Raw genomic sequence first — 9,740 nt, 5'->3', positions numbered from 1 at the left:
AGGCTGAAGGAGCGGGAGGAGGAGCGCACGTCTCGGGATTAACGCGCACGGCGCAGGAGGAAGTTTTGGGAGATGTCGGAGGAGGAAGCGGAGCAGACGGAGTGAGGCTGCCCGGTGCGCACCTCCCTTCCCCGGCTGGACAGACGCGCCACGGTCCGCTCCTGGAGGACACCTCCGGACTCCTGCTCGTTTCTTCCTTTATCTCCATCATCATCATCGCTCCAGTCTCTGGATTAAAAGAAAGCCTCCCCCTCCTCCTCCTCCTCCTCCTCCTCTGAGGGGCTGTGGCTCCCCTCGGCGGAGTTTTTCCGCTCATGGATCGGCCGCTCGGCGCCTCCTCTCCGGTTGGATGTGGCAGCGGTGCGCGGTGATGCTGTGACGCACAGCGACACTTTATGTGATCAACGCAGGAGTTTCATATGTGAGTAATCTTTTAATTATCTTTCTGACTTTAAACAAGCTGCGGGGGAACTTTCATCTTTCAGATCATCGAACTGAGTGCACATTTATGTCTTTTGATTTTACGCACGAAGAAAACAACAACCTTTTAAAGAGAGTTTAGTTGTTTTTTTCTTTAGGATGTTAATGGTTCCGGTAACTCGGACCTACAGCCGCCTGTTGTGTAGTGTGGAGGTTTTGAAGCCTCGTGCTCTCTCTCTCTCTCTTCGGGCTGCCTCTGTGTCGGAGGAGAGTTTTTACTGAGGATCTGAGCTGAGAGCGCAGCGCCGCTCCTCTGAGCGTTTGGAGCAACCAGAGAGTTTACTGCTGATCCTCCTCTTCCTCCTCTTCTTCCTGTTCCTCAACTCTTTCCATTAATTAGACTCTTGTGTTTTTGTTTTACAATCATTAAGAGGAAACAATAAACTTCTAATTGTAAATTTTCTCCTAATTTATATAAGTTCCTCCTCAAAGGTAAATCTGATGCCATATCTGTGTAATTCATGTATTTTTGAAAGATTTCTCCTCGAATTAGCTCCAAAATTCTTCTTTGAAGTCGGAAGCTTCAATATCACGTCAGTGTTTCTGGATGAGACCATTTTAAATTATGTTTTGATATTTCAAGAGGAGAAATGACATTTTAGCAGTTTTCTAATTCAAATCCATTCGGCCATGGCTGTAAATTCACTCAGTTCCAACTGAATTTTCTCCATATTTGATCAAATTTGATGTGATGCTCATGGTTTTCTACCTGTTTGTGGCTCTTTTCTGTCCCCTCCCTGCTCGTTGTGCTGAGATTTAGACAGATGTTTTCATGTTTGAGGCTTTTGTTGCTCTGAAGCTTTAAAATCTCCAAAATGTTTCCACAGGGGAGATTTTATTTTATTGTTTTTCAGATTGAACTCAACACATTTTCTGGATGTTTTTGATCTTTTGTGGAAATAATCCACCTGTAATTGTAAATTAGCAGATTTTAGACTTAATTTCCACTCTTTTCTCTGACATGATAAAACCTGATAATAATTCTACACAGCAGAAATTACTTGATTTGCTGTTAGAGTTTGTCAATATTTCTCCCTTTCTTCCACTAACAGCTCTGTGTCTTGTATTCTTCCTTCATATTTGTTCATCTCAGAGTCTCCCTAAAGCTTTAAAGCACTAAAATGTTTCTCTGGGAATGAAGTCAATGTTATTAATAACACATATTGACACCTTTAGTCAGTTTTTGGAGTCTTCTCAGGGACATTTTCCATTGTTGGGCCCAAATTTCCACATTTCTAACTTACTTTTCCTCTGAATTCTGATCAAAATTGATAATAATTGTTGTGATAAAATTGTTTTTGGCTCCATTTTCTTAACATTTTTCACTTTCCTACTTTTCTGTCCTCCATCAGCTCTGTATATGTGTTTTTACACCATATGTTCACATCTCGGAGGCTCTCTGGAGTCTTCATTGTGAAATTTTGCTGCTCTGAAAATTAAATATATCTGAAGCTTTTTCCAAAGTTTCTAAATCAGCTATTTTTTCCTTAATGTGTTTTTCAGTTGGAATATTCCACTTGTGGTTGTAAATATGAACATTTCAGACTTCATTTGGACTCTTCTCTTCCTGGTACAATTTAAATTTGATGTTTTGTCAAAATTCCAGGAATATTTCTGGTTTGCTGCTTAATTATTTTACTTTTTTTTCCGTTTTTCGCCTGTTTAATTTCATACTTGCTCTCGATTGAAGCTTTTGTGAATTTTTTTTTTCGCTGCTTTTCCGTTCTCACACAAGATGGGAGGCAGAGTTTGCCTCATCGCAGTTAAAAATGTTTTTATTGTGATTTCAGCTCTCTGATCTTGGACAATGAAGGAAGGATGAGAAATTTTATTGGTTAAGACAGTAACCTGTAAGCCTGTTAATAATAACTTCTTTCTTTACTTCTTCTCTATATGGAGTCAAAAGCGGAAAAAAAGAGAAAAGAGCAACATTAATACGCTGAATTAGGAAATACCTTACACTGGCAGCCCGGAGTTAAAGTGGCTGCTGTCTTTAATCACCGACTTGTTCCACAAACTGTCTTTTAAGGCAAGAATGTGTGTGAAATGTGCAAAGTAAATTGTGATAAAATTCTCTTCAATTATTTTCCCACTTTCCATATTGTTAACAAACGCCGAACTCAGAAATCAAGCCTACTGGAATAGTGCCCGCTTATGGATGTTTCCTCTCAGAACTGAGCTGTCACTGACAACCTCCCGTTCTGTCTGAGACGCTCAGCGGTTAACTCTCCTTTCCACCATCTCAGAAGATGAGATGGCGTCCTGATTCGTGATGTTGGAGGATGAACGAATTGTCCAAAACTAGCGAGCTCACCAGTGGCTAACAGCTAAGCGAACAGCTGACTGAGACGCTGGCAGCTCAGCTGAAATCCTGAAAGCAGCAGGGTGCTCACATGGCCCAACACAACAGGTTATTGACGGGCTCGGAGGTTTTCAAACAGGTGATGAAGGAAGGTTTGAAGGACCTGGATACAAGTCAATGGACGATGTTACTCTCTCAGTGAAACAGGTGCTCCTGATTCTCTAAATCATCTCACAGGTCAGATTTTATTGTTCACGGGCCAGTTTTGTCCTGCAGACCACTACTTCCCAACCGCTGATTTATATGGTGCTGATGGACGGCATCGTCTCACTGGATTGCTTCGGGGATCTTTTCTGGAATTCTCTCTGCGGTATCGAGCCTGATTGACCCGGTTCATTGGGTTTCTCAGTGGTTTAGTCTGTACTTTATGCTGGTCTGATGATGGGTCCAGTTTGTTGTGTTTTTGAAGTCACCTGGTTTGGTTGCTGGGTTCCTGGGTTTGGTCCAGGCTTCCCGCCCTCGGATCCCCTGATCTGCAGGTTCCGGGCGACTCGGCGGCGCCTCCCGGCAGCTGTGTGGTGGAAGAGCGGTGGGACGGACAGATCTGCTGGGTGTGTGTCGTTAATCTGAAGTGATCCTCTCTCCTCTGAGAGCGCTGACTCTGGAAATCAGCTGAAATACTCTTAAAAGTGACGCCTTCTAATATTTTACTGCTCACATCAGCACTGCTGGCTTTTCTTCCTTTAAATACTTTCTCACTTTCAGTAAAATATCCAGTTCATTACAGAAAAACTGAAACAGAAACTGAGGGACAAAATTATAGGAACATTTACATCACTGTTGGATTATTTGAAGGTTTGAACGTTGCCTCATTAAAGTCTCATTAATACTCCAGACCTAAGAGATATATAAAGACTGTGTAACCACTTCAGTAGACCCTCTGCTAATTCCTGCACATAAACTCTAAATACCCATCCAAGGGAACTGAACATAGAGAGAAGTGTTCAGACCTCGAGTGCTGTGATTGGTCCTCTGCTGTGTCATGTTCAGAAACTCCACCTGTGATCCAGACGATGGTGGAGTAAATGTGTGCTTTATTGGAGAAGATGTTAAAATTAGGAGTGAATGGTTAACCGTGATCAAAATTTCTGGTTCTTGTTCATCTACAGTGCTTTGTGCACCTCTGTTAATCTGGATAACTGCTTGCTTGTAGCTCAAGGATCTTCTCCACAGATGCAGCCTGCGCACATACACGCAGTTCCATCCATGCTACATGTTGAGTTCACGTTGGCACATGTTGGTCCACACATCTGTCAGCAAACCAGCTGCACGCATGCGCATTCATAATCGAAATAGCGTCCTGTGGAGGTTGTGGAAAGAGGGGACGGATGAGGGAGTAGAGTTGAGTGTTGTTTATTATTCCAGCATGGGAGTGAAATCTGTCATTACAGGAGACATCATTGCTAGCTCACTTCCGCCTTTTTAACTCACACCGTCAGTGCACCACACCTCCCCACGTCACCAAACCCCACCCCTTCTCGTGTAAGGAATTCCCTCTTTCAGCAGACACCACACAGCCCCCCCCCCCCCCCCCAAACATTCAGAAGGGACCAAGCGCCCTAAGGGGGAACGAAACAACAACCATCAACAAAAAACAATCATGTACCGTCTTGTAAGGGAGGCCTAATCACGCGGCCATCCCGACTGTGCACCTCCACAGGAGCAGGTGCAGGACCTGCCAACGACATCTTGGTGTGGTGGTGAATTTTGGCCCTCTGACACACCATGCAGGAGGCTGCCCAGCTCCTAACATCCTTTCTGAGGCCCGGCCAGACGATCTTCACTCCTACCAACATCACTGATGCTTTAGCACCAGGATGTGACCGTGCATGGATGGCATCGAACACCTGTCAGCCCACAGGTGCCATGGGGCGGGGCTGTCGTTTGGAGACAACACAGAGGAGTGTCGTGCCACAGCTGTGAAATGCCACATCCTGCACCTGCAACCCTGGAGCAGCTGTCCTGCACACTGGGATCTCTGAATCAGCTTGCTGGTCAGTGGCCATTGCAGCATACCACCCCCAGCTGCACAGAGTTCACTTGCGCTCTGGAGAGACAGTCAGCGACAGCGTTGCTTTTACTAGCAATGTGCTGAATGTCTGTGGTGAATTCAGAGATGGCAGAGAGGTGGCGCTGCTGCCTTGTAGCCCATGGCTTTGTGGTCTTGGACATGGTGAAGGTGAGGGATTGTGGTCCACAAAAGTGGTGAACTGCTGTCCGTCTAGCAGGGACTAAAAAGTGGCCTATGGTGAGGAAAAGCGCCAAAAGCTCTCGGTCAAATGTGCTATATTTCCTCTCACTGTCCCGCAGCTGCTTGCTGAAAAATGCGAGAGGCTGCCAGGCCCACTGTTTACATATCGCTCCTACTGCGTAATCTGAGGCGTCTGTGGTAAGTGCAACTGGTGCTGCTGGCAAGGGATGCACCAGCTTAGTGGTGTTGGTGAGCATGGCCTTGGCCCTCTGAAATGCCAGGATTCTCTCTGGGGTCCAGTACACGTCCTGCTTAGCATTCGCACCCCTCAGAGTGTTATACAGGGGGCGCATCAGTTGTGCTGCGTGTACCATAAAGCAGTTGTAGAAGTTCACCATGCTGAAGAACTCCTGCGGTGACTTGGTGGTGCGAGGACGACAAGCAACAATCGCCTCCACTTTAGCAGGTAATGGAACCTCTCTGCGCGAGGAGATGCGATGCCCCAGGAACTCGATTTCCGAGAGCCCAAATTGACATTTGATCAAGTTAATGATCAGTTCATGCTCGGTAAGGCTCTTGAAGAGCTGTCGCAAGTCTAACAGGTGCTCCTCGGCCGAGGTGCTGGCCACCAGGATATCAATCAGGTACACAAACAGGAACGGTAGCTCCCTTAACACAGAGTCCATCAACCACTGGAAGGTTTGTGCTGCACCTTTAAGTCCAAACAGCATCCACAGGAATTCGAAAAAGAAAAATGGAGTGAACACCGCCATCTTGGCCATGTCCTTGGGGTGGACCGGGACCTGGTGATAACCCCTCACCAAATCCACCTTGGAAAAAGATAACTTTCCCTGCCATGTGGACTGAGAAATCCTGGATGTGCAGAATGGGGTACCAATCCTGCTTGGTGATGTTGTTAAGGCACCGAAAATCACCACACGGTCTCCAGCTGCCATCCGATTTCCAGACCATGTGCAGCGGTGAGGCCCACGGGCTGTCAGAGCGCCGCACAATCCCCAGCTGCTCCATAGTGGCAAACTCCTCCTTGGCAATCCCCAGCTTCGTTGTATCCAGTCGGTGAGGGTGTACAAAAACTGGCAGCCCAGCCATGGGGATAAAATGTTCCACCCCATGTTTAACGAGGGAGGCTGAGAAGGTGGGGACTGTCAGATCAGGAATCTCAGCTAGGAGCCACTGGTACACATCCCCAGTGGACAGACTATTAGTGAGGGACAGCAATCCCCCTTTCCCCGAAGTGCATGAATACGAGGAGAAGGAGAGCACGTCCACCAAGCAGCAGTTTATAATGTCCACTAACAATCCATGCGCTCACAGGAAATCAGCACTGAGGATCAGCACGGCCACATCAGCCGTCACAACATCCCAGGAAACTGCCGACCGTCAAAACACATAGTCACAAACCTGGTGCTGATTGAGCAGATCAGAGTCCCATTTGCTGCATCCAGATGTGGGCCCTGCCTGCCGCTGGTTCTGTTGGTGTTGGAAGCCGGTAGAATGCTCCGCTGTGCGCCAGTGTGCACGAGGAAGCACCTCCTGGATACGGTGTCTTAAATAAACAGCAGCTTGTTAGTATCATCAACGCTAGCAGCCATTTCCCTGCACTGGAAATGAGCACAGTGGTGTGCAGCACTTTACCCGGGATCTGAGGAAAAGACAAAGCATGCTGTCGTCTTGACGCCGTTCTCTTGCTTCGGCCACTGTAACAGGTGTGTCCTCCTCTGGCTGGTGTTGCAGCTCCTGCTGCCATGCAGTACGGACTCTGACCGGGCGTGACACGAGCAGGATCCTGTCGGCCTCCTCTGTCAGACCCCGGTAGTCATTTGTGCGCACCAGCAGCAAGTTGGCGAGAGCCGCCCGCACCGGAGTCGGCAGCTGATGCAGGAACAGGTGAATGAAGAGGAATGAGGCATCACCTGATCCGGGCAGTGCCAACATGTTCTCCATCAGCTCTATGGGTTTGCTGTCTCCCAAGCCGTGAAGTGACAGAAGCCATTCTGCCTGCTCTGCATCTGACAAATGGAGGAGCTGCGCTTTCAGGGTGGCGTACCTGTCTTGCGCGAGCGGTTCACGCAGGAAACCCATAACACGGCGGGTGGTTGTTAAATTCAGAGCTGCCGCCTCGTAGTAATACCGTGTCTCGTCCGCCGTTATGCCTACTATCTGGAACTGCGCCTCGATGTGTTGGAACCACGGCTCCAGAGCTTACTGCCCGAAGTCAGGCAGCTTTATTGCAGCGGCATATACAGTAGAACCTCCTTGTGCTCTCGCGCTGTTGCTTGACTCCTCAGACGTGTGTCACATCGGGGTCGCCAATGTGGAGGTCGTGGAAAAAGGAAATGGATGAGGGACTAGAGTTATTATCCCAGCACAGGAGTGACAGCTGTCATTGTAGGAGACCTCATTGCTTGCTCACTTCTGCCTTTTAACCCCCACAGTCGGTGCACGACACCTTCCCACGTCACCAAACCCCGCCCCTTATAATGTGAGGAATTCCCCCTCTCAGCAGACACTACACAGCCCCAGCGTTTCCTTGAAATACACTGCCTCTCCTCTGTCTCACTTCAAATTGGACGTCAGTTTTTATTTTTGCTCGCTTCATGCATAAGCACATGCATGGCCGGCGCGTTCAGTCACAGTCACACCACAGTCGACCGATATGCGGACTCAAAAACCCTGGATGGGTCTTCACTGATACAGTCTGCTGGCTTCACTCGAAGCATAAAACGTTGGACCAAATTGCTGAAAATGAAGACTACCAGTGGGTTTCATGTGGTTTCAGCCGGTCCTTCTCTATCTGGAAATGCTTCATGGCTAATTGAACCTTGACCCAGAACTCTTGGAGACATTAGCCTGGACTGGTTTTCTTGACGTTGCCAGCCACATGCATGTGGATCCCAGTGGGCCTGGTGTTCGTTTTCGATATCATTCAAGTAGTTAGAATCGTCAAAAATATCCTGAACCACATCATTCACATTAACTTCTCACCAAAAAAACCTTTACATACATGAAAGGTGACATGCTGACGTGTAAACGGATGGCGATGGCATTACAGCTACTAACTCACCAACATGTAAAATATGACAGTGAGTTAGTAGCTGTGATGCTTATGTATAAATGTATGAGAGCAGCAGCTGTGAACACAAGAATAACACACTAACAGTCTGATTACACGACACGCAGGAAGTCAACTTTTGAATTAAAACAGTAGGTTCTGGACTTAACTTTCCTCTTGATTATTTGACACCTTGTTCTTTAATGAAAGAGTTGGAGACTTTTAGAAAACAATGGAACTTTGACAGGCAGGTTTTTTTCTTTTTTTGTTCTCCGCTCTTTGCAGGGTTCTTTAATAGCAGCTGCTCCGGTGAGTCATGTGAAGTGAAATACCAAAGAGCAGCATGTGTCAGCTCTAATAGAGGTCTGACAGTCAACACTTTTTCTTAAGTGACTGTTCAAGGCGACGCGAGGCGGCTTGCAGGGGAACAAAGAGGCCACAGAGCCAGCCGGCTCACATCCGAGAGGAAAATCGGCAAAAAAAAAAAATGGACAGAAAAATGAGCCGTGAGAACAAGAAAAGACTTGACGCTGTTCCACAAACACAGGAGATAGAACAGAGTGTGCTAGCAAGACTAGTGTGTGAAGACGGCTGATATAATGGAATCAGCAGTGGTGTGTTTGCGCAGAAACTGATGATGGATGTGAGTGAAGCGTTGTGATGCTAGCTCGCTGATGCGAATGCTAACGGCTCAAAATTGTGACGTCTACTCTGACGTGTCTCACGTGTTGCTACACAAAAGGATAAAGACGAACGAACTGGGGGTTTCTCTCTTCCTGGGTGGGTCAAAGGCCGTTGCCGTGGCGATGCTGGTTGTGCGCGATGCAGATCTGTTGTTCCTGATTTATCTCCACCCGCCCGGCTGCACATCCACTTCAACCCCCAAGTGTCTGTGAGCATAAATCAAACGCACCTCGAAAGCCACTCGTGTGTGTGTGTGTGTGTGTGTGTGTGTGTGTGTGTGTTTGTGTTTGTGTGTGTGTGTTTTCATGGTTTCTCGTTTCTCGTCTGCCTTTTCTCTGCAGGACTGTTGGAAGCTCTTTGGGGCATGAGCAGTGGGGAGCGTTTGTTTTGGTCACAGCAGAGCCCGAGTCTCCGTCTGCTCTGTGGTTGTCTGCCTCAGATTCACACGTGTCAAAGAAAAGCAGAATGAACAGACGTGCTGGGCTCCTGCGTGTTTTCACCGCAGGTTGACAGGAAGTCCTCCGGGTGTTGTGTCTATAGAGGAGCAAGTGCTCCGGGAATCAAACCAGAAACCCTGCGAGGGCGTGGGTGGGAGGGGACTGTGTTCAGGAGCGCCGCGTGTCTGCATGTGACGCTGATTTATGAGGGTCTTCTCACGGTCGCTGATCAGCCCCTCGACCTCTGACCTCTGCACATGCAGGCAGCTCTACACCTGTTGTCCCTCCAATGGGCGCGCGCGCACACACACACACACACACACACACACACACACACACACACACACGGGTTTGGCATGTAAACTCATCGAGAAGTGTGGAGTCCAAAACAAATGAAAAGACGAGTACAGGAATTCAACCTGTGTCAGCAGTGATACACACACAAACACCAGCTGCAGTGTGTGTGTGTGTGTGTGTGTGTGTGTGTGTGTGTGTGTCTGTGTGTGGTCACAG

At 47.7% G+C, this 9,740-nt stretch overlaps 1 protein-coding gene across 1 annotated transcript in view; it reads left to right on the top strand.

Annotated features, from left to right (window-relative positions):
* The first annotated feature begins 312 nt into the window (after positions 1-312).
* The window catches only part of LOC115393909 (sodium channel protein type 4 subunit alpha-like), a 153,780-nt gene continuing 144,352 nt past the window's right edge, over positions 313-9,740 (top strand). Inside the window, exon 1 of the mRNA XM_030099011.1 lies at positions 313-421. The gene's annotated coding sequence lies outside the window, so the exon portion shown is untranslated. The remainder of the gene's footprint in view (positions 422-9,740) is intronic.

Source organism: Salarias fasciatus, chromosome 9 (genome assembly GCF_902148845.1).
Source record: "Salarias fasciatus chromosome 9, fSalaFa1.1, whole genome shotgun sequence".
NCBI classification, from domain to species: Eukaryota; Metazoa; Chordata; class Actinopteri; order Blenniiformes; family Blenniidae; genus Salarias; species Salarias fasciatus.
The sequence above is the reverse complement of the archived record's forward strand: the minus strand, read 5'-3'. Positions and strand labels throughout refer to the sequence as shown.